Source organism: Meriones unguiculatus, chromosome 14 (assembly GCF_030254825.1).
Source record: "Meriones unguiculatus strain TT.TT164.6M chromosome 14, Bangor_MerUng_6.1, whole genome shotgun sequence".
In the NCBI taxonomy this organism is placed as follows: Eukaryota; Metazoa; Chordata; class Mammalia; order Rodentia; family Muridae; genus Meriones; species Meriones unguiculatus.
The window spans coordinates 48,505,140-48,530,215 of NC_083361.1; the positions used below are offsets into that span (position 1 = coordinate 48,505,140).

A 25,076-nucleotide genomic window follows, 5' to 3' on the forward strand; every position below is an offset into this window, starting at 1 on the left:
AAAGTCTGTTAGTAGTAAGATATATATATATACATATATGTGTGTGTCATTTCTGAATTATTTGTGTTCATCATGAGGATGTTAAGAAGATTCAGTGTGTGGTTCTTTCTTGTTTCTTTGAAGAGTTAGCGCATCTGATCCATTATCAGGACTGTGGGTCTACCAGCTAGCAACATGTTCTTTAGAAATATCTTTCCTTGTTTCATAAAGGAATGGTTGTTTTCATAGATCTTGGGTAACACGCAAATTTTGTTAGAATAGATGATTTGCATCTGTGTGAGAGCGGCAATCAGAGGATGAATGTACCCAGGAGGAAAACAGAAACAACAACAACAAATAACAGAAAGCAAAGCCCAATTGTCATTTCTCATGATGGATCAACTGAGATGGTTTCCATGCGAGAGAGAGATAGGTAAACACAACATGCTCTGGAAGATTTTGGCAGCTAAGACATAAATGATGAACACCAATAAAACTAGGGAATGTCTCCAACAGGTGCCCTGGCTTCTCACCTAGCCATTATTATCTAGAATTTACCCAGCCTCCAGCAGGAAAGACCATTTCAATTTTCCCTCTATATAAATTTAATGATCCTTTAATTATTAGTTATACGTCAGCCTTTACACAACTTTGGGTAAAGTGCGAGGGCAGTCATTGTCCTCCAATATTCTTGGGACTACTGGCATGAGCCCTAACCTCCCCTCCTGACACTTTACCACATATGTGCAAGGGTACATCGCCGGAGACTAGGAATGAGCAGCACGTTCGAATTCATCAGTTCTTACATATTTTTTGAGTACGTCATTTGCACCTACAGTCATCTCTACATGATATATGTGCCTACTCCTATAGTAAAGGTTGTCTCCCTATCACTTGGAATCATTTCTATCTCTTTGAAAATAGAAAGCAATGAAGATTGTATCAAACCAAGTATGGGTACTGTTATGAGGCCTTTTTCGAAAAATCTCAGAATCTGATGCCATACTGCACAGTTCTCATCCTCTCTGAAGAGGGAAGAGTGCAAGGCAGGCTCTGAAATCCTCATGGTTCTCACGAGGACCTCATATCTGGACCTCAGATCGCATCTGTTCAAGTCAGTCAACGTCCTCAGAGACCTGTTGTCATCATAGATCCAGAAAGGCCTTCGCTCAACACATGAGTTTTCACCTACCAAGTGAAACCCAGAGAGCTAGACTCCTGGGCCTTGACAAGGAAGTTCAAAACTGTGCAGGAGGCATGTAGCTCATTCTGTCAAAGGTTCTGGGGAAACACAGAGGACAGGATTAAAGAGCCTTTCCCCTTTGACACCATAGGAGAAAAATAGAGGTCAACACATTGCCTTTGGTGGGTGTCACTGGCCCCAAATCGGGTACCTGTGAATGTTCCCTGAACTTATGTATTTAATCTTTACAACAAAGATTTGGTAAGAATAGAGAAAACATTCAAGAAAGCAAAATGACTTTTTTTCCTATCTAGATAAGATTTTTTCAACATCCTAATTTGCGGTTTCGATTCTATGCTCCTCATGTTAACCCGCCTTTACACTTCCTCCTCCTGTTCCCTGTCTTCCATGTATGTTCCTCTCCATCTTTCAGTGCCCTGTATTGAGCCTTCCAGTTGTCCTGCAATTGTCAATGCTCTGGAGGATTTTGTGATGTATGTCGCATGACCACCAGCTCCTTCCATATTTCCTTGGACAACAAAAAGCAACACACAGGCCAAGCTACATTTTGGTCCATAAACATCACCAGGTATCCCACAGGACATTGATAGGGACAGGAGTTGGGTTCTGTGTGCCTGATTCCTGAACCTTCTCTTCGTATCACCTCTCATGTCATGTTTCTTCAAATGAACGCAACACCACCCAGTTTCCAAGATGAAGGAAGGCATTGCATTTAATACCAAAAATATTCTTAGTTTTGTTTTGTTTTGTTCTGACAATGGACAACAAGATTTCTGGCTCAACATAATCCATAATCATTTATAAAAAGAATAAATATGGTTCACTGTCAGCTCTGTTTGAGTTTTCGAAAACTTTATGGCAATTCACCTGAATTTTAGAGGGCAAGATTGCATGTTTCCATGCTACTTACAAGGAAGTGAAAACGCATGGGTGGCTCTCTTAGTATCCACGCCAGAGGATCAAGGATAGATGAAATTTGTGAGGGTTATTGTTCTGTGCTCTAGGGGTCTAGACTCCTAACACCTTATCATCTTCCTTTGGGTTCCACACCTGTCAGGGCAGAAATAAGAGTTTAATTCTTTGAGCTTGAATGTTGATAAGGGAAGGAGCTGGGAGAAGGCTTTTCTTAGTACTTCTGGATATATTATTTAGAATTGGAAGCTTCAATGGTAGCTTCAAAAGAAAGTCAAATATGCCAATAACTTCACCCAACTGTTGGTTTTCCAAATGCACCTCAAAATACTAATGGTATTAGGTAGTATCCTTGTCACTTGCTTGGGTTGGGACTACCTAGCTAAGTCCCCTACAATGCCAGGGCCATAGCAAGTGTTCCACCATCAAGAGGCAAGACGAAGCCTAGGTTGTTTAGCCATGAGAGGGACGTTAAATAATTCTCATCTCTTGCGGTACACAATAGGTAAATATTTAGACAGGCGAGAATGCAGCCTGCCTACAAACAAAAGACACAATGGGAAGCAGCGTCACTTACCTGTCCTGCCAGAAGGGAAGCACCTCTCCAAGTTTTAGCCTGCAACATAATAAGTATGAAGGTTATCAGAAATGGAAATGCGTCTAGGCAACCTTGACTTTCTAAAGTGTCCCGACCTTCAAGTCTGCCAGCAGTTCAGTCTTTCCCAGAACCAACTATTGAATTCATTTCCTCCCTTCCAATCCCCTCAGATGTTAGCCACTGTGGCAAGGATTTCTCTTCTTCTGATGACTTCCTCAGAAGCTGTCTGTGAGAGCATCTTTGACAGTGCCAACAGGCACATTGTGTACACTTCTCAGTGGGCAGAGAGGAAGTTGGACAAAGCAAAGAAGAAGCAGTGAGTATAGCATTGCAGTATGGTCATTCTTAAGTCCTCCTTTCTCAAAGTCAAAACGACCAAGTAGCACAGAGGTGAAAGTCAGTAAGCCCAATGGTATCTTTGAGATTTCAGGGTGTCATTGAAATTTGTCCTCTGTGCATGGAATTCTCTCCTTGTTTATCCAACAGAGTGTTCCATAATTGACTTTAGATTTCTTCCCTGCCATGCTACCTCATCTTGGAAGAGAGAGGAATCCAAAGGTACCTTTTTGTCTACATGTATGTTACTATGTCTCGATTCATGGAACTCAAGTCTTCCACTTGGAAGAGCGTTGGAATCATCTACCATGCTTCAGGTTAAATCTGATGAAAAGAAGATGTTTTCTACGCACTAACTGACTAGCCCGTGGTCAAATACACTGGGTTGCTTTTTATCGAGTATGTTGTACTACACATCTGAGATTACATGATGTCCTTGATTGGATATTCAAGCTTCAACCATGGCTTTAGAAATTGTGTATCCAGCAAGTGTTACCAAGAGTCCTATGCTACAGCTTCGTAAAAGTCTGTTAGTAGTAAGATATATATATATACATATATGTGTGTGTCATTTCTGAATTATTTGTGTTCATCATGAGGATGTTAAGAAGATTCAGTGTGTGGTTCTTTCTTGTTTCTTTGAAGAGTTAGCGCATCTGATCCATTATCAGGACTGTGGGTCTACCAGCTAGCAACATGTTCTTTAGAAATATCTTTCCTTGTTTCATAAAGGAATGGTTGTTTTCATAGATCTTGGGTAACACGCAAATTTTGTTAGAATAGATGATTTGCATCTGTGTGAGAGCGGCAATCAGAGGATGAATGTACCCAGGAGGAAAACAGAAACAACAACAACAAATAACAGAAAGCAAAGCCCAATTGTCATTTCTCATGATGGATCAACTGAGATGGTTTCCATGCGAGAGAGAGATAGGTAAACACAACATGCTCTGGAAGATTTTGGCAGCTAAGACATAAATGATGAACAATAAAACTAGGGAATGTCTCCAACAGGTGCCCTGGCTTCTCACCTAGCCATTATTATCTAGAATTTACCCAGCCTCCAGCAGGAAAGACCATTTCAATTTTCCCTCTATATAAATTGAATGATCCTTTAATTATTAGTTATACGTCAGCCTTTACACAACTTTGGGTAAAGTGCGAGGGCAGTCCTTGTCCTCCAATATTCTTGGGACTACTGGCATGAGCCCTAACCTCCCCTCCTGACACTTTACCACATATGTGCAAGGGTACATCGCCGGAGACTAGGAATGAGCAGCACGTTCGAATTCATCAGTTCTTACATATTTTTTGAGTACGTCATTTGCACCTACAGTCATCTCTACCTGATATATGTGCCTACTCCTATAGTAAAGGTTGTCTCCCTATCACTTGGAATCATTTCTATCTCTTTGAAAATAGAAAGCAATGAAGATTGTATCAAACCAAGTATGGGTACTGTTATGAGGCCTTTTTCGAAAAATCTCAGAATCTGATGCCATACTGCACAGTTCTCATCCTCTCTGAAGAGGGAAGAGTGCAAGGCAGGCTCTGAAATCCTCATGGTTCTCACGAGGACCTCATATCTGGACCTCAGATCGCATCTGTTCAAGTCAGTCAACGTCCTCAGAGACCTGTTGTCATCATAGATCCAGAAAGGCCTTCGCTCAACACATGAGTTTTCACCTACCAAGTGAAACCCAGAGAGCTAGACTCCTGGGCCTTGACAAGGAAGTTCAAAACTGTGCAGGAGGCATGTAGCTCATTCTGTCAAAGGTTCTGGGGAAACACAGAGGACAGGATTAAAGAGCCTTTCCCCTTTGACACCATAGGAGAAAAATAGAGGTCAACACATTGCCTTTGGTGGGTGTCACTGGCCCCAAATCGGGTACCTGTGAATGTTCCCTGAACTTATGTATTTAATCTTTACAACAAAGATTTGGTAAGAATAGAGAAAACATTCAAGAAAGCAAAATGACTTTTTTTCCTATCTAGATAAGATTTTTTCAACATCCTAATTTGCGGTTTCGATTCTATGCTCCTCATGTTAACCCGCCTTTACACTTCCTCCTCCTGTTCCCTGTCTTCCATGTATGTTCCTCTCCATCTTTCAGTGCCCTGTATTGAGCCTTCCAGTTGTCCTGCAATTGTCAATGCTCTGGAGGATTTTGTGATGTATGTCGCATGACCACCAGCTCCTTCCATATTTCCTTGGACAACAAAAAGCAACACACAGGCCAAGCTACATTTTGGTCCATAAACATCACCAGGTATCCCACAGGACATTGATAGGGACAGGAGTTGGGTTCTGTGTGCCTGATTCCTGAACCTTCTCTTCGTATCACCTCTCATGTCATGTTTCTTCAAATGAACTCAACACCACCCAGTTTCCAAGATGAAGGAAGGCATTGCATTTAATACCAAAAATATTCTTAGTTTTGTTTTGTTTTGTTCTGACAATGGACAACAAGATTTCTGTTTCAACATAATCCATAATCATTTATAAAAAGAATAAATATGGTTCACTGTCAGCTCTGTTTGAGTTTTCGAAAACTTTATGGCAATTCACCTGAATTTTAGAGGGCAAGATTGCATGTTTCCATGCTACTTACAAGGAAGTGAAAACGCATGGGTGGCTCTCTTAGTATCCACGCCAGAGGATCAAGGATAGATGAAATTTGTGAGGGTTATTGTTCTGTGCTCTAGGGGTCTAGACTCCTAACACCTTATCATCTTCCTTTGGGTTCCACACCTGTCAGGGCAGAAATAAGAGTTTAATTCTTTGAGCTTGAATGTTGATAAGGGAAGGAGCTGGGAGAAGGCTTTTCTTAGTACTTCTGGATATATTATTTAGAATTGGAAGCTTCAATGGTAGCTTCAAAAGAAAGTCAAATATGCCAGTAACTTCACCCAACTGTTGGTTTTCCAAATGCACCTCAAAATACTAATGGTATTAGGTAGTATCCTTGTCACTTGCTTGGGTTGGGACTACCTAGCTAAGTCCCCTACAATGCCAGGGCCATAGCAAGTGTTCCACCATCAAGAGGCAAGACGAAGCCTAGGTTGTTTAGCCATGAGAGGGACGTTAAATAATTCTCATCTCTTGCGGTACACAATAGGTAAATATTTAGACAGGCGAGAATGCAGCCTGCCTACAAACAAAAGACACAATGGGAAGCAGCGTCACTTACCTGTCCTGCCAGAAGGGAAGCACCTCTCCAAGTTTTAGCCTGCAACATAATAATTATGAAGTTTATCAGAAATGGAAATGCGTCTAGGCAACCTTGACTTTCTAAAGTGTCCCGACCTTCAAGTCTGCCAGCAGTTCAGTCTTTCCCAGAACCAACTATTGAATTCATTTCCTCCCTTCCAATCCCCTCAGATGTTAGCCACTGTGGCAAGGATTTCTCTTCTTCTGATGACTTCCTCAGAAGCTGTCTGTGAGAGCATCTTTGACAGTGCCAACAGGCACATTGTGTACACCTCTCAGTGGGCAGAGAGGAAGTTGGACAAAGCAAAGAAGAAGCAGTGAGTATAGCATTGCAGTATGGTCATTCTTAAGTCCTCCTTTCTCAAAGTCAAAACGACCAAGTTGCACAGAGGTGAAAGTCAGTAAGCCCAATGGTATCTTTGAGATTTCAGGGTGTCATTGAAATTTGTCCTCTGTGCATGGAATTCTCTCCTTGTTTATCCAACAGAGTGTTCCATAATTGACTTTAGATTTCTTCCCTGCCATGCTACCTCATCTTGGAAGAGAGAGGAATCCAAAGGTACCTTTTTGTCTACATGTATGTTAATATGTCTCGATTCATGGAACTCAAGTCTTCCACTTGGAAGAGCGTTGGAATCATCTACCATGCTTCAGGTTAAATCTGATGAAAAGAAGATGTTTTCTACGCACTAACTGACTAGCCCGTGGTCAAATACACTGGGTTGCTTTTTATCGAGTATGTTGTACTACACATCTGAGATTACATGATGTCCTTGATTGGATATTCAAGCTTCAACCATGGCTTTAGAAATTGTGTATCCAGCAAGTGTTACCAAGAGTCCTATGCTACAGTTTCGTAAAAGTCTGTTAGTAGTAAGATATATATATATATATATATATATATATATATATATATATATATACATATATGTGTGTGTCAGTTCTGAATTAATTGTGTTCATCATGAGGATGTTAAGAAGATTCAGTGTGCGGTTCTTTCTTGTTTCATTGGAGAGTTAGCGCGTCTGATCCATTATCAGGATTGTGGGTCTACCAGCTAGCAACATGTTCTTTAGAAATATCTTTCCTTTGTTTTTTAAAGGAATAGTTGTTTTCATAGATCTTGGGTAACACGCAAATTTTGTTAGAATAGATGATTTGCATCTGTGTGAGAGCGGCAATAAGAGGATGAATGTACCCAGGAGGAAAACAGAAACAACAACAACAAATAACAGAAAGCAAAGCCCAATTGTCATTTCTCATGATGGATCAACTGAGATGGTTTCCATGCGAGAGAGAGATAGGTAAACACAACATGCTCTGGAAGATTTTGGCAGCTAAGACATAAATGATGAACACCAATAAAACTAGGGAATGTCTCAAACAGGTGCCCTGGCTTCTCACCTAGCCATTATTATCTAGAATTTACCCAGCCTCCAACAGGAAAGACCATTTCAATTTTCCCTCTATCTAAATTGAATGATCCTGGAATTATTTGTTATACGTCAGCCTTTACACAACTTTGGGTAAAGGGCGAGGGCAGTCATTGTCCTCCAATATGCTTGGGACTACTGGCATGAGCCCTAACCTCCCTTCCTGACACTTTACCACATATGTGCAAGGGTACATTGCTGGAGACTAGGAATGAGCAGCACGTTCAATTTCATCAGGTCTTACATATTTTTTGAGTACGTCATTTGCACCTACAGTCATCTCTACCTGATATATGTGCCTACTCCTATAGTAAAGGTTGTCTCCCTATCACTTGGAATCATTTCTATCTCTTTGAAAATAGTAAGCAGTGAAGATTGTATCAAACCAAGTATGGGTACTGTTATGAGGCCTTTTTCGAAAAATCTCAGAATCTGATGCCATACTGCACAGTTCTCATCCTCTCTGAAGAGGGAAGAGTGCAAGGCAGGCTCTGAAATCCTCATGGGTCTCACGAGGACCTCATATCTGGACCTCAGATCGCATCTGTTCAAGTCAGTCAACGTCCTCAGAGACCTGTTGTCATCATAGATCCAGAAAGGCCTTCGCTCAACACATGAGTTTTCACCTACCAAGTGAAACCCAGAGAGCTAGACTCCTGGGCCTTGACAAGGAAGTTCAAAACTGTGCAGGAGGCATGTAGCTCATTCTGTCAAAGGTGGTGGGGAAACACAGAGGACAGGATTAAAGAGCCTTTCCCCTTTGACACCATATGAGAAAAATAGAGGTCAAAACATTGCATTTTTTGGGTGTCACTGGCCACAAATCAGGTACCTGTGAATATTCCCTGAACTTATGTACTTAATCTTTACAACAGAGATTTTGGTAAGAATAGAGAAAACATTCAAGTAAGCAAAATGACTTTGTTCCTATCTAGATAAGATTTTTTCAACATCCTAATTTGCGGTTTTGATTCTAATCTCTTCCTCTTTACCCTCCTTTAGGATTCCTCCTCCTGTTCCCTGTCTTCCATGTATGTTCCTCTCCATCTTACAGTGCCCAGTATTGAGCCTTCCAGTTTTCCTGCAATTGTCAATGCTCTGGAGGATTTTGTGATGTATGTCACATGACCACCAGCTCGTTCCATATTTCCTTGGACAACAAATTGGAACACACAAACCAACCTACATTTTGGTCCATATACATCACCAGGTATCCCACAGGACATTGACAGGGGCAGGAGTTGGATTCTGCGTGCCTGATTCCTGAACCTGCTCTTCTTATCACCTCTCATGTCATGTTTCTTCAAATGAACTCAAAACCACCCAGTTTCCAAGATGAAGGAAGGCATTGCATTTAATACCAAAAATATTCTTTGTTTTGTTTTTTTTTTTTTTTTTTGACAATGGATAACTAGATTTCTGGCTCAAGATAATCCATAATCATTTATAAAACGAAAAATTATGGTTCATTGTCAGCTCTGTTTGGGTTTTTGAAAACTTTATGGCAATTCACCTGAATTTTAGAGGGCAAGATTGCAAGTTTCCATGCTACTTACAAGGACGTGAAAATGCATGGGTTGCTTTCTTAGTATCCACTCAAGAGAATCAAGGATAGATGAAATTTGTGAGGGTTATTGTTCTGTGCTCTAGGGGTCGAGACTCCTAACACCGTATCATCTTCCTTTGGGTTCCACACCTGTCAGGGCAGAAAGAAGAGTTTAATTCATTGAGATTGATTGTCGATAAGTGAAGGAGCTGGGAGAAGGCTTTTCTTAGTACTTCTGGATATATTATTTAGAATTGGAAGCTTCAATGGTAGCTTCAAAAGAAAGTCAAATATGCCAATAACTTCACCCAACTGTTCGTTTTCCAAATGCACCTCAACATACTAATGTTATTAGGTAGTATCCTTGTCACTTGCTTGGGTTGGGACTACCTAGCTAAGCCCCCTACAAAGCCAGGGCCATAGCAAGAGTTCCTCCAGCAAGAGGCAAGATGAAGCCTAGGTTGTTTAGCCATGAGAGGGACGTCAAATAAATCTCATCTCTAAAAGTACACAGTAGGTAAATATTTAATCAGCCGAGATTTCAGCCTGCCTACAAACAAAAGACACCATGGGAAGCAGCGTCACTGCTTACCTGTCCTGCCAGAAGCGAAGCACCTCTCCAAGTTTTAGCCTGCAACATAATAAGTATGAAGGTTATCAGAAAAGGAAATGCGTCTAGGCAACCTTGACTTTCTAAAGTGTCCCGACCTTCAAGTCTTCCAGCCGTTCAGTCTTTCCCAGAACCAACTATTGAATTCATTTCCTCCCTTCCAATCCCCTCAGATTTTAGCCACTGTGGCAAGAATTTCACTTCTTCTGATGGCTTCCTCAAAAGCTGTCTGTGAGAGCATCTTTGCCAGTGCCAGCAGACACAGTGTGGATGCTTCTCAGTGGGCAGAAGGGAAGTTGGACAAAGCAAAGAAGAGGCACTGCCTATAGCATTGCAGTATGGTCATTCTTTTTTTTTTTTTTTTTTCAATGCTGTTTATTCAGGAACATTGAAGAATCCTCGGACCCCGGGGAAAGTCAGCCCACAGCTTAAATAGCCTCTGGGTAGCCAACCCAGGCGTGCCACGGGGGCAATGCAGATAGGTCCACATACATGGAAGCAAGCCAGATCCTAGGCCTTAGCCAAATGTGGAGTTGTTCGTGACAGAGAGCACTCACCATCAGGAAGGTGGAAGGCGGAAACCAGCTCCATCCTTAAGGCATAGCATTCCGCAGCTCTCTACAGTTCCCCCTTTTTGTTTTAGACGCATCAGGCAAGAGTAGAGGTCTGATCTCTGATATTAGAAATAAATTGGGACTTTGTACAGATGTTCATTTAGGTGTCATCCACCCAAAGAGCATCAGACCCTTCCGATACCTTTTTCTCAGAGGCGGGACCTGGTCATCAACCTGCATCCAATCAGACATGCTCTTCTCTGGGTCCAAAGCGGCTGACCCTGAGTGCAGTGCTTAGCCTCGCATCCTGAGCTTATCATTTTAGCTTTTTCTGGTATCCAACCATGCTTGGGGGAATGTCCTGCTTCATGGCTGTAAAGGCCTGAATGATCATGGCTGCATCACACTGTTGTGAGACTCTAATCTTGCATATATACCACAGGCAAACCAAGGAGACCAACACCAGAAGGCCTGCTAACACTCCCATGCCCGCCCATTCCTTCAGATGGTTCATTGCTGCAGCAATCCATGTTGATAATCCTGTGGCTAGTCCTGCGTCCACTCTGGTAGAATTTACTGTGACAATGGCCACTCTCAGCTGCTCCATCGTAGTATCGAATTCTCCAGTCCAATTATCTAAAATATAGCTCGACAATTGTTTAGACAGATTTGCAGCACAGGAAAAATTCTCATGTTGTATGCTAGTGACACAAAGTCCAGCATACTTTCATTGACAGCCAGGTTGAGTGATTTGCCATAGGGTATCTATTTGCTCCTACAAGAGGTCAATCCTCTGATTGAACACCATCAAGCTTCCTTTTAGTTGAGCATTAATTCCTTTATGTACAACAAAGGCATCAGCTACATTGGCTTAATGATTATTCAGGGTCTGAACTGACAGACTACAATAAGAAAGGAGAGGAGATCCTCCCCTATTAGTGGACTTGGGGAGTGGCATGCAAGCAGAGGGAGGAGGGAGGGTGGGATTGGGAGGAGAGGAGGGAGGGGCTAATGGGGGGATGCAGAATGAATAAAGTGTAATTGATGAAAAATTTAAGAAAAAAGGAAAAAAATAATTTAATATCCTTAAATGAATTTCAAAATTGGAGGAAAACATGGAGTTAGTCAATTGGCATGGAGCACGTCTCGCCCCTAGGGGCAATGGTCTCCTGAACTTACTCAGACCTCGGACACCACCACTGCTAGTTCTAGAACTGACGCAGGATGTTCCAACGAGGGGTTAAGGCTTCTCATAATATTTCCTATAAGCCCACACCTGTTTGTCTATATCCCCCATTTTTATTCATTATTAGCCAGATAGAGTCAAGTAATTGTGGTAATGATACTTGCTTTTTTGCCCAATGCTGGAATGCTAGTAAATTTAGGTATGCCCTGGTTACTCGCATGCCTCGCTGGGTGCCTGTGCCCATTGATGCCCCTCACGCTATGACTCTCTTCAGACAGAAAAGAGATCTTGGAACTACAGCCACCATTGTTACTACCATCTCATTGACAGCTGTTGGAGCTACCACCAGGGCATTAGCCATGAGTCATACTGTACAGTATGGTCATTCTTAACTCCTGGTTTCTCAAAGTCAAAATGAACAAGTTGCACAGAGGTGAAAGTCAGTAAGCCCTATGGTATCTTTGAGATTTCAGGGTGTCATTGAAATTTCTCCTCTGTGCATGGAATTCTCTCATGTTTATCCAGCAGAGTGTTCCATAATTGACTTTAGATTTCTTCCCTGCCATGCAACCTCATCTTGGAAGAGAGGGGAATCCAAAGGTGCCTTTTTGTCTATATGTATGTTACCATGTATCGATTCATGGAACTCAAGTATTCCACTTGGAAGAGCGTTGGAATCATCTGCCATGCTTCAGGTTAAATCTGATGAAAAGAAGATGTTTTCTACTCACTAACTGACTAGCCCGTGGTCAAATACTCATGGGTTGATTTTATCGAGTATGTTGTACTACAAATCTGAGATTACATGATGTCCTTGATTGGATATTCAAGCTTCAACCATGGCTTTAGAAATTGTGTATCCAGCAAGTGTTACCAAAAGTCCTATGCTCCTGCTTCCTAAAAGTCTGTTAGTAGTAAGATATACATATATATATATATATATATATATATATATATATATATATGTATATCTTATATATATATATGTGTGTGTGTGTGTGTGTGTGTGTGTCAGTCCTGAATTAATTGTGTTCATCATGAGGATATTAAGAAGATTCAGTGTGTGGTTCTTTCTTGTTTCATTGGAGAGTTAGCGTTTCTGCTCCATTATCAGGACTGTGGGTCTACCAGCTAGCAACATGTTCTATAGACATATCTTTCCTTTGTTTTTTAAAGGAATAGTTGTTTTCATAGATATTGGGTAACACGCAAATTTTGTTAAAAGAGATGATTTGCTTCTGTGTGAGTGCAGCAATAAGAGGATGAATGTACCAAGGAGGAAAATAGAAACAAAAACAACGAATAACAGAAAGCAAAGCCCAATTGTCATTTCTCATGATGGATCAACTGAGAGGGTTTAAATGCGAGAGAGAGATAGGTAAACACAACATGCTCTGGAATATTTTGGCAGCTAAGACATACTTGATGAACACCAATAAAACTAGGGAATGTCTCAAACAGGTGCTCTGGCTTATCACCTAGCCATTATTATCTAGAATTTACCCAGCCTCCAACAGGAAAGATCATTTCAAATTTCCCTCTATATAAATTGAATGGTCCTGGAATTATTTGTTATACGTCAGCCTTTACACAACTTTGGGTAAATGGCGAGGGTAGTTATTGTCCTCCAATATTCTTGGGACTACTGGCATGATCCATAACATCCCTTCCTGAAACTTTACCACATATGTGCAAGGGTACATCGCCGGAGACTAGGAATGAGCAGCACGTTCGAATTCATCAGTTCCTAGATAGTTTTTGAGTACGTCATTTGCACCTACAGTCATCTCTACCTGATATATGTGCCTACTCCTATAGTAAAGGCTCTCTCCCTATCACTTGAAATCATTTCAATCTCTTGGAAAATAGAACGCAATGAAGAATATATCAAACCATGTATGGGTACTGTTATGAGGCCTTTTTCGAAAAATCTCAGAATCTGATGCCAAACTGCACAGTTCTCATCCTCTCTGAAGAGGGAAGAGTGCCAGGCAGACTCTGAAATCCTCATGGTTCTCACACGGACCTCATATCTGGACCTCATATCACATCTGTTCAAGTCAGTCAACGTCCTCAGATACCGGTTGTCATCATAGATCCAGAAAGGCCTTTGATCAACACATGAGTTTTCACCTACCAAATGAAACCCCAGAGAACTAGACTCCTGGGCCTTGACAAGGAAGTTCAAAACTGAGCAGGAGGCATGTAGCTCATTCTGTCAAAGGTGGTGGGGATACACAGAGGACAGGATTAAAGAGCCTTTCCCCTTTGATCCCATATGAGAAAAATAGAGGTCAAAACATTGCATTCGGTGGGTATCACTGCCCCCATATCGGGTGCCTCTCAATGTTCCCTGAACTTATGTATTTAATCTTTACAACAGAGATTTTGGCAAGAATAGAGAAAACATTCAAGTAAGCCAAATGACTTTGTTCCTATCTAGATAAGATTTTTTCAACATCCTAATTTGCGGTTTTGATTCTATGCTCTTCCTCTTTACCCTCCTTTAGGATTCTTCCTCCTGTTCCCTGTCTTCCATGTATGTTCCTCTCCATCTTTCAGTGCCCAGTATTGAGCCTTCCAGTTGTCCTGCAATTGTCAATGCTCTGGAGGATTTTGTGATGTATGTCACATGACCACCAGCTCGTTCCATATTTCCTTGGACACAAATTGGAACAGAGAAACCAAGCTACATTTTGATCCATATATATCACCAGGTATCCCAAAGGACATTGACAGGGACAGGAGTTGGATTCTGTGTGCCTGATTCCTGAACCTGCTCTTCTTATCACCTCTCATGTCATGTTTCTTCAAATGAACTCAAAACCACCCAGTTTCCAAGATGAAGGAAGGCATTGCATTTAATACCAAAAATATTCTTAGTTTTGTTTTGTTTTGTTTTTTCTGACAATGGAAAACTAGATTTCTGGCTCAACATAATCCATAATCATTTATAAAAAGAATAATTATGGTTCATTATCAGCTCTGTTTGGGGCTACGAAAACTTTACGGCAATTCACCTGAATTTTTGAGGGCAGATTGCAAGTTTCCATGCTACTTACAAGGACTTGAAAATACATTGGTCCCTCTCTTTGTATCCACGCCAGAGGAACAAGGATAGATGAAATTTGTGAGGGTTATTGTTCTGTGCTCTAGGGGTCTAGACTCCTAACACCCTATCATCTTCCTTTGGGTTCCAACCTGCCAGGGCAGAAATAAGAGTTTAATTCTTTGAGCTTGAATGTCGATAACGGAAGGAGCTGGGAAAAGACTTTTCTTAGTATTTCTGGATATATTATTTAGAATTGGAAGCTTCAATGGTAGCTTCAAAAGAAAGTCAAATATGCCAATAACTTCACCCAACTGTTGGTTTTCCAAATGCACCTCAACATGCTAATGGTAATAGGTAGTAACCTTGCTTGGGTTGGGACTACCTAGCTAAGTCCCCTACAATGCAAGGCCATAATAAGTGTTCCACCAGCAAGAGGCAAGATGAAGACTAGGTTGTTTAGCCATAAGAGGGAAGTCAAATGATTCTCATCTCTAGAGGTACACAGTAGGTAAATATTTAGTCAGCCGAGACTGCAGCCTGCCTACAAACAAAAGACACCATGGGAAGCAGCGTCACTGCTTACCTGTCCTGCCAGAAGGGAAGCACCTCTCCAAGTTTTAACCTGCAACATAATAAGTATGAAGGTTATCAGAAAAGGAAATGCGTCTAGGCAACCTTGACTTTCTAAAGTGTCCCGACCTTCAAGTCTGCCAGCCGTTCAGTATTTCCCAGAACCAACTATTGAATTCATTTCCTCCCTTCTAATACCCTCAGATTTTGGCCACTGTGGCAAAAATTTCTCTTCTTCTGATGGCTTCCTCAAAAGCTGTCTGTGAGAGCATCTTTGCCAGTGCCAGCAGACACAGTATGGACGCCTCTCAGTGAGCAGCAAGGAAGTTCAACAAAGCAAAGAAGAGGCACTGCCTATAGCATTGCAGTATGGTTATTCTTAACTCCTCCTCGTTTCTCAAAGTCAAAACGAACAAGTAGCACAGAGGTGAAAGTCAGTAAGCCCTATGGTATCTTTGAGATTTCAGGGTGTCATTGAAATTTATCCTCTGTGCATGGAATTTTTCATTGTTTATCCAACAGAGTATTCCATAATTTACTATAGATTTCTTCCATGCCATGCAACCTCATCTTGGAAGAGAGGGGAATCCAAAAGTACCTTTTTGTCTACATGTATGTTACCATGTCTCGATTCACGGAACTCAAGTCTTCCACTTCGAAGAGCGTTGGAATCATCTACCATGCTTCAGGTTAAATCTGATGAAAAGAAGATGTTTTGTATGCACTAACTGACTAGCCTGTGGACAAATACTCATGGGTTGCTTTTTAATAGAATATGTTGTACTACAAATCTGAGATTACATGATGGCCTTGATTGGATATTCAAGTTTCAACCATGGTTGTAGAAATTGTGTATCCAGCAAGAGTTACCAAGAGTCCTATCCTCCTGCTTCCTAAAAGTCTGTTAGTAGTAAGATATATATATATATATATATATATATATATATATATATATATAGATAGATAGATAGATATATCTGGGTGTGTGTGTGTGTGTCAGTTCTGAATTAATTATGTTCATCATGAGGATATTAAGAAGATTCAGTGTGTAGTTCGTTCTTGTTTCATTGGAGAGTTAGCGTGTCTGCTCCATTATCAGGACTGTGGGTCTACCAGCTAGCAACATGTTCTTTAGAAATATCTTTCCCTGTTTTTTAAAGGAATAGTTGTTTTCATAGATCTTGGGTAACACGCAAATTTTGTTAGAAGAGATGATGTGCATCTGTGTGAGAGCTGCAATAAGAGGAAGAATGTACGCAGGTGGAAAACAGAAACAACAACAAGAAATAACAGAAAGCAAAGCCCAATTGTCATTTCCATGATGGATCAACTGAGATGGTTTCCATGCGAGAGAGAGAGATAGGTAAACACAACATGCTCTGGAAGATTTTGGCAGCTAAGACATAATTGAAGAACACCAATAAAAGTAGGGAATGTCTCAAACAGGTGCCCTGGCTTATCACCTAGCCATTATTATCTAGAATTTACCCAGCCTCCAACAGGAAAGACCTATTCAATTTTCCCTCTATATAAATTGAATGAACCTGGAATTATTTGTTATACGTCAGCCTTTACACAACTTTGGGTAAAGGGCGAGGGCAGTCATTGTCCTCCAATATTCTTGGGACTACTGGCATGAGCCATAAAAGCCGCTCCTGACACTTTACCACATATGTGCAAGGGTACATCGACCGAGACTAGGAATGAGCACCACGTTCGAATTCATCAATTCTTAGATATTTTTTGAGTATATCATTTGCACCTACAGTCATCTCTACCTGATATATGTGCCTACTCCTATAGTAAAGGCTGTCTCCCTATCAATTGGAATCATTTCTATCTCTTTGAAAATAGAAAGCAATGAAGAATGTATCAAACCAAGTATGGGTACTGTTATGAGGCCTTTTTCGAAAAATCTCAGAATCTGATGCCAAACTGCACAGTTCTCATCCTCTCTGAAGAGGGAAGAGTGCCAGGCAGGCTCTGAAATCCTCATGGGTCTCACGAGGTCCTCATATCTGGACCTCAGATTACATCTGCTCAAGTCAGTCAACGTCCTCACATACCTGTTGTCATCATAGATCCAGAAAGGCCTTCGCTCAACACATGAGTTTTCACCTACCAAGTGAAACCCCAGAGAGCTAGACTCCTGGGCCTTGACAAGGAAGTTCAAAACTGTGCAGGAGGCATGTAGCTCATTCTGTCAAAGGTGGTGGGGAAACACAGTGACAGGATTGAAGAGCCTTTCCCCTCTGACACCATATGAGAAAAATAGAGGTCAAAACATTGCATTTGGTCGGTGTCACTGGCCCCAAGTCGGGTAGCTGTGAATGTTCCCTGAAATTATGTACTTAATCTTTACAACAGAGATTTTGGTAAGAATAGAGAAAACATTCAAGTAAGCAAAATGACTTTGTTCCTATCTAGATAAGATTTTGTCAACATCCTAATTTGCGGTTTTGATTCTATGCTCTTCCTCTTAACCCTACTTTAGGATTCCTCCTCCTGTTCCTTTCTTCCATGTATGTTCCTCTCCATCTTACAGTGCCCAGTATTGAGCCTTCCAGTTGTCCCGCAATTGTCAATGCTCTGGAGGATTTTGTGATGTATGTCACATGACCACCAGCTCGTTCCATATTTCCTTGGACAACAAATTGGAACACACAAGCCAAGCTACATTTTGGTCCATATACATTTCCAGGTATTCCACAGGACATTGACAGAGACAGGAGTTGGGTTCTGTGTTCCTGATTCCTGAACCTTCTCTTCTTATCACCTCTCATGTCATGTTTCTTCAAATGAACTCAAATCCACCCAGTTTCCAAGATGAAGGAAGGCATTGCATTTAATACCAAAAATATTCTTCGTTTTGTTTTGTTTTGTTTTGATTTTCCCGACAATGGACAACTAGAATTCTGGCTCAACATAATCCATAATCATTTATAAAAAGAATAATTATGGTTCATTGTCAGCTCTGTTTGGGGCTGCGAAAACTTTATGGCAATTCACCTGAATTTTAGAGGGCAAGATTGCAAGTTTCCATGCTACTTACAAGGACGTGAATACACATGGGTTGCTCTCTTAGTATCCACGCCAGAGGATCAAGGATAGATGAAATTTGTGAGGGTTATTGTTCTGTGCTCTAGGGGTCTAGACTCCTAACACCCTATCATCTTCCTTTGGGTTCCACACCTGTCAGGGCAGAAAGAAGAGTTTAATTCTTTGAGCTTGAATGTCGATAAGGGAAGGAGCTGGGAGAAGGCTTTTCTTAGTACTTCTGGATATATTATTTAGAAATGGAAGCTTCAAGGGTAGCTACAAAAGAAAGTCACATAGTCCAATAACTTCACCCAACTAATGGTTTTCCAAATGCACATCAACATACTAATGGTATTAGGTAGTATCCTTGTCACTTGCTTGGGTTGGGACTACCTAGCTAAGTCCCCTACAATGCCAGGGCCATAACAAGTGTTCCACCAGCAAGAGGCAAGATGAAGCCTAGGTTGTTTAGCCATAAGAGGGACGTCAAATGATTCTCATCTCTAGAGGTACACAGTAGGTAAATATTTAGTCAGCCGAGACTGCAGCCTGCCTACAAACAAAAGACACCATGGGAAGCAGCGTCACTGCTTACCTGTCCTGCCAGAAGGGAAGCACCTCTCCAAGTTTTAGCCTGCAACATAATAAGTATGAAGGTTATCAGAAAAGTAAATGCGTCTAGGCAACCTTGACTTTCTAAAGTGTCCCGACCATCAAGTCTGCCAGCCGTTCAGTATTTCCCAGAACCAACTATTGAATTCATTTCCTCCCTTCCAATCCCCTCAGATTTTAGCCACTGTGGCAAAAATTTCTCTTCTTCTGATGGCTTCCTCAAAAGCTGTCTGTGAGAGCATCTTTGCCAGTGCCAGCAGTCACAGTGTGGACGCCTCTCAGTGGGCAGCAAGGAAGTTCAACAAAGCAAAGAAGATACACTGCCTATAGCATTGCAGTATGGTCATTCTTAACTCCTCCTCGTTTCTCAAAGTCAAAACGAACAAGTTGCACAGAGGTGAAAGTCAGTAAGCCCTATGGTATCTTTGAGATTTCAGGGTGTCATTGAAATTTATGCTCTGTGCATGGAATTCTTTCCTTGTTTATCCAACAGAGTATTCCATAATTGACTTTAGATTTCTTCCATGCCATGCAACCTCATCTTGGAAGAGAGGGGAATCCAAAGTTGCCTTTTTGTCTACATGTATGTTACCATGTCTCGATTCATGGAACTGAAGTCTTCCACTTGGAAGAGCGTTGGAATCATCTACCATGCTTCAGGTTAAATCTGATGAAAAGAAGATGTTTTGTACGCACTAACTGACTAGCCTGTGGTCAAATACTCATGGGTTGCTTTTTAATAGAGTATGTTGTACTACACATCTGAGATTACATGATGTCCTTGATTGGATATTCAAGTTTCAACCATGGTTGTAGAAATTGTGTATCCAGCAAGAGTTACCAAGAGTCCTATCCTCCTGCTTCCTAAAAGTCTGTTAGTAGTAATATATATATATATATATATATATATATATATATATATATATATATATATCTGTGTGTGTGTGTGTGTGTCAGTTCTGAATTAATTATGTTCATCATGAGGATATTAAGAAGATTCAGTGTGTGGTTCGTTCTTGTTTCATTGGAGAGTTAGCGTGTCTGCTCCATTATCAGGACTGTGGGTCTACCAGCTAGCAACATGTTCTTTAGAAATATCTTTCCTTGTTTTTTAAAGGAATAGTTGTTTTCATAGATATTGGGTAACACGCAAATTTTGTTAAAAGTGATGATTTGCTTCTGTGTGAGTGCAGCAATAAGAGGATGAATGTACCAAGGAGGAAAATAGAAACAAAAACAACGAATAACAGAAAGCAAAGCCCAATTGTCATTTCTCATGATGGATCAACTGAGAGGGTTTAAATGCGAGAGAGAGATAGGTAAACACAACATGCTCTGGAATATTTTGGCAGCTAAGACATACTTGATGAACACCAATAAAACTAGGGAATGTCTCAAACAGGTGCCCTGGCTTATCACCTAGCCATTATTATCTAGAATTTACCCAGCCTCCAACAGGAAAGATCATTTCAAATTTCCCTCTATATAAATTGAATGGTCCTGGAATTATTTGTTATACGTCAGCCTTTACACAACTTTGGGTAAATGGCGAGGGTAGTTATTGTCCTCCAATATTCTTGGGACTACTGGCATGATCCATAACATCCCTTCCTGAAACTTTACCACATATGTGCAAGGGTACATCGCCGGAGACTAGGAATGAGCAGCACGTTCGAATTCATCAGTTCCTAGATAGTTTTTGAGTACGTCATTTGCACCTATAGTCATCTCTACCTGATATATGTGCCTACTCCTATAGTAAAGGCTCTCTCCCTATCACTTGAAATCATTTCAATCTCTTGGAAAATAGAACGCAATGAAGAATATATCAAACCATGTATGGGTACTGTTATGAGGCCTTTTTCGAAAAATCTCAGAATCTGATGCCAAACTGCACAGTTCTCATCCTCTCTGAAGAGGGAAGAGTGCCAGGCAAACTCTGAAATCCTCATGGTTCTCACACGGACCTCATATCTGGACCTCATATCACATCTGTTCAAGTCAGTCAACGTCCTCAGATACCGGTTGTCATCATAGATCCAGAAAGGCCTTTGATCAACACATGAGTTTTCACCTACCAAATGAAACCCCAGAGAACTAGACTCCTGGGCCTTGACAAGGAAGTTCAAAACTGAGCAGGAGGCATGTAGCTCATTCTGTCAAAGGTGGTGGGGAAACACAGAGGACAGGATTAAAGAGCCTTTCCCCTTTGATCCCATATGAGAAAAATAGAGGTCAAAACATTGCATTCGGTGGGTATCACTGCCCCCATATCGGGTGCCTCTCAATGTTCCCTGAACTTATGTATTTAATCTTTACAACAGAGATTTTGGCAAGAATAGAGAAAACATTCAAGTAAGCCAAATGACTTTGTTCCTATCTAGATAAGATTTTTTCAACATCCTAATTTGCGGTTTTGATTCTATGCTCTTCCTCTTTACCCTCCTTTAGGATTCTTCCTCCTGTTCCCTGTCTTCCATGTATGTTCCTCTCCATCTTTCAGTGCCCAGTATTGAGCCTTCCAGTTGTCCTGCAATTGTCAATGCTCTGGAGGATTTTGTGATGTATGTCACATGACCACCAGCTCGTTCCATATTTCCTTGGACACAAATTGGAACAGAGAAACCAAGCTACATTTTGATCCATATATATCACCAGGTATCCCAAAGGACATTGACAGGGACAGGAGTTGGATTCTGTGTGCCTGATTTTTGAACCTGCTCTTCTTATCACCTCTCATGTCATGTTTCTTCAAATGAACTCAAAACCACCCAGTTTCCAAGATGAAGGAAGGCATTGCATTTAATACCAAAAATATTCTTAGTTTTGTTTTGTTTTGTTTTTTCTGACAATGGAAAACTAGATTTCTGGCTCAACATAATCCATAATCATTTATAAAAAGAATAATTATGGTTCATTATCAGCTCTGTTTGGGGCTACGAAAACTTTACGGCAATTCACCTGAATTTTTGAGGGCAGATTGCAAGTTTCCATGCTACTTACAAGGACTTGAAAATACATTGGTCCCTCTCTTTGTATCCACGCCAGAGGAACAAGGATAGATGAAATTTGTGAGGGTTATTGTTCTGTGCTCTAGGGGTCTAGACTCCTAACACCCTATCATCTTCCTTTGGGTTCCAACCTGCCAGGGCAGAAATAAGAGTTTAATTCTTTGAGCTTGAATGTCGATAACGGAAGGAGCTGGGAAAAGACTTTTCTTAGTATTTCTGGATATATTATTTAGAATTGGAAGCTTCAATGGTAGCTTCAAAAGAAAGTCAAATATGCCAATAACTTCACCCAACTGTTGGTTTTCCAAATGCACCTCAACATGCTAATGGTAATAGGTAGTAACCTTGCTTGGGTTGGGACTACCTAGCTAAGTCCCCTACAATGCAAAGGCCATAATAAGTGTTCCACCAGCAAGAGGCAAGATGAAGACTAGGTTGTTTAGCCATAAGAGGGAAGTCAAATGATTCTCATCTCTAGAGGTACACAGTAGGTAAATATTTAGTCAGCCGAGACTGCAGCCTGCCTACAAACAAAAGACACCATGGGAAGCAGCGTCACTGCTTACCTGTCCTGCCAGAAGGGAAGCACCTCTCCAAGTTTTAACCTGCAACATAATAAGTATGAAGGTTATCAGAAAAGGAAATGCGTCTAGGCAACCTTGACTTTCTAAAGTGTCCCGACCTTCAAGTCTGCCAGCCGTTCAGTATTTCCCAGAACCAACTATTGAATTCATTTCCTCCCTTCTAATACCCTCAGATTTTGGCCACTGTGGCAAAAATTTCTCTTCTTCTGATGGCTTCCTCAAAAGCTGTCTGTGAGAGCATCTTTGCCAGTGCCAGCAGACACAGTATGGACGCCTCTCAGTGAGCAGCAAGGAAGTTCAACAAAGCAAAGAAGAGGCACTGCCTATAGCATTGCAGTATGGTTATTCTTAACTCCTCCTCGTTTCTCAAAGTCAAAACGAACAAGTAGCACAGAGGTGAAAGTCAGTAAGCCCTATGGTATCTTTGAGATTTCAGGGTGTCATTGAAATTTGTCCTCTGTGCATGGAATTTTTCATTGTTTATCCAACAGAGTATTCCATAATTTACTATAGATTTCTTCCATGCCATGCAACCTCATCTTGGAAGAGAGGGGAATCCAAAAGTACCTTTTTGTCTACATGTATGTTACCATGTCTCGATTCACGGAACTCAAGTCTTCCACTTCGAAGAGCGTTGGAATCATCTACCATGCTTCAGGTTAAATCTGATGAAAAGAAGATGTTTTGTATGCACTAACTGACTAGCCTGTGGTCAAATACTCATGGGTTGCTTTTTAATAGAATATGTTGTACTACAAATCTGAGATTACATGATGGCCTTGATTGGATATTCAAGTTTCAACCATGGTTGTAGAAATTGTGTATCCAGCAAGAGTTACCAAGAGTCCTATCCTCCTGCTTCCTAAAAGTCTGTTAGTAGTAAGATATATATATATATATATATATATATATATATATATCTGTGTGTGTGTGTGTGTCAGTTCTGAATTAATTATGTTCATCATGAGGATATTAAGAAGATTCAGTGTGTGGTTCGTTCTTGTTTCATTGGAGAGTTAGCGTGTCTGCTCCATTATCAGGACTGTGGGTCTACCAGCTAGCAACATGTTCTTTAGAAATATCTTTCCTTGTTTTTTAAAGGAATAGTTGTTTTCATAGATCTTGGGTAACACGCAAATTTTGTTAGAAGAGATGATGTGCATCTGTGTGAGAGCTGCAATAAGAGGAAAAATGTACGCAGGTGGAAAATAGAAGCAACTCTTCCACTTGGAATAGCGTTGGAATCATCTACCCTGCTTCAGGTTAAATCTGATGAAAAGAAGATGTTTTCTACGCACTAACTGACTAGCCCGTGGTCAAATACACTGGGTTGCTTTTTATCGAGTATGTTGTACTACACATCTGAGATTACATGATGTCCTTGATTGGATATTCAAGCTTCAACCATGGCTTTAGAAATTGTGTATCCAGCAAGTGTTACCAAGAGTCCTATGCTACAGCTTCGTAAAAGTCTGTTAGTAGTACGATATATATATATATATATATATATATATATATATATATATATATACATATATGTGTGTGTCAGTTCTGAATTAATTGTGTTCATCATGAGGATGATAAGAAGATTCAGAGTGTGGTTCTTTCTTGTTTCTTTGGAGAGTTAGTGCGTCTGATCCATTATCAGGATTGTAGGTCTACCAGCTAGCAACATGTTCTTTAGAAATATCTTTCCTTGTTTCATAAAGGAATAGTTGTTTTCATAGATCTTGGGTAACACGCAAATTTTACTAGAATAGATGATTTGCATCTGTGTGAGAGCGTCAATAAGAGGATGAATGTACCCAGGAGGAAAACAGAAACAACAACAACAAATAACAGAAAGCAAAGCCCAATTGTCATTTCTCATGATGGATCAACTGAGATGGTTTCCATGCGAGAGAGAGATAGGTAAACACAACCTGCTCTGGAAGATTTTGGCAGCTAAGACATAAATGATGAACACCAATAAAACTAGGGAATGTCTCCAACAGGTGCGCTGGCTTCTCACCTAGCCATTATTATCTAGAATTTACCCAGCCTCCAACAGGAAAGACCATTTCAATTTTCCCTCTTTATAAATTGAATGATCCTTTAATTATTAGTTATACGTCAGCCTTTACACAACTTTGGGTAAAGTGCGAGGGCAGTCATTGTCCTCCAATATTCTTGGGACTACTGGCATGAGCCCTAACCTCCCCTCCTGACACTTTACCACATATGTGCAAGGGTACATCGCCGGAGACTAGGAATGAGCAGCACGTTCTTACATATAATTCATCAGTTCTTACATATTTTTTGAGTACGTCATTTGCACCTACAGTCACCTCTACCTGATATGTGTGCCTACTCCCATAGTAAAGGTTGTCTCCCTATCACTTGGAATCATTTCTATCTCTTTGAAAATAGAAAGCAATGAAGATTGTATCAAACCAAGTATGGTACTGTTATGAGGCCTTTTTCGAAAAATCTCAGAATCTGATGCCATACTGCACAGTTCTCATCCTCTCTGAAGAGGGAAGAGTGCAAGGCAGGCTCTGAACTCCTCATGGGTCTCACGAGGACCTCATATCTGGACCTCAGATCGCATCTGTTCAAGTCAGTCAACGTCCTCAGATACCTGTTGTCATCATAGATCC

At 40.8% G+C, this 25,076-nt stretch overlaps 7 non-coding genes across 7 annotated transcripts; all 7 read right to left on the bottom strand.

The window, feature by feature from the left end:
• Positions 1–1,069: 1,069 nt before the first annotated feature.
• On the bottom strand, positions 1,070–1,134 carry LOC132647837 (small nucleolar RNA SNORD109A). Its single transcript, XR_009586177.1, has one exon. It is a non-coding gene; the product is annotated as a small nucleolar RNA SNORD109A (small nucleolar RNA).
• A 3,483-nt stretch (positions 1,135–4,617) lies between these two features.
• Positions 4,618–4,682, bottom strand: LOC132647838 (small nucleolar RNA SNORD109A). The gene has a single exon (XR_009586178.1). It is a non-coding gene; the product is annotated as a small nucleolar RNA SNORD109A (small nucleolar RNA).
• A 3,519-nt stretch (positions 4,683–8,201) lies between these two features.
• Positions 8,202–8,266, bottom strand: LOC132647839 (small nucleolar RNA SNORD109A). Its single transcript, XR_009586179.1, has one exon. It is a non-coding gene; the product is annotated as a small nucleolar RNA SNORD109A (small nucleolar RNA).
• A 5,338-nt stretch (positions 8,267–13,604) lies between these two features.
• LOC132647418 (small nucleolar RNA SNORD109A) lies at positions 13,605–13,669 on the bottom strand. Its single transcript, XR_009585786.1, has one exon. It is a non-coding gene; the product is annotated as a small nucleolar RNA SNORD109A (small nucleolar RNA).
• Positions 13,670–17,211: 3,542 nt separating this feature from the next.
• On the bottom strand, positions 17,212–17,276 carry LOC132647784 (small nucleolar RNA SNORD109A). The gene has a single exon (XR_009586127.1). It is a non-coding gene; the product is annotated as a small nucleolar RNA SNORD109A (small nucleolar RNA).
• Positions 17,277–20,818: 3,542 nt separating this feature from the next.
• On the bottom strand, positions 20,819–20,883 carry LOC132647419 (small nucleolar RNA SNORD109A). Its single transcript, XR_009585787.1, has one exon. It is a non-coding gene; the product is annotated as a small nucleolar RNA SNORD109A (small nucleolar RNA).
• Positions 20,884–25,011: 4,128 nt separating this feature from the next.
• On the bottom strand, positions 25,012–25,076 carry LOC132647746 (small nucleolar RNA SNORD109A). Its single transcript, XR_009586089.1, has one exon. It is a non-coding gene; the product is annotated as a small nucleolar RNA SNORD109A (small nucleolar RNA).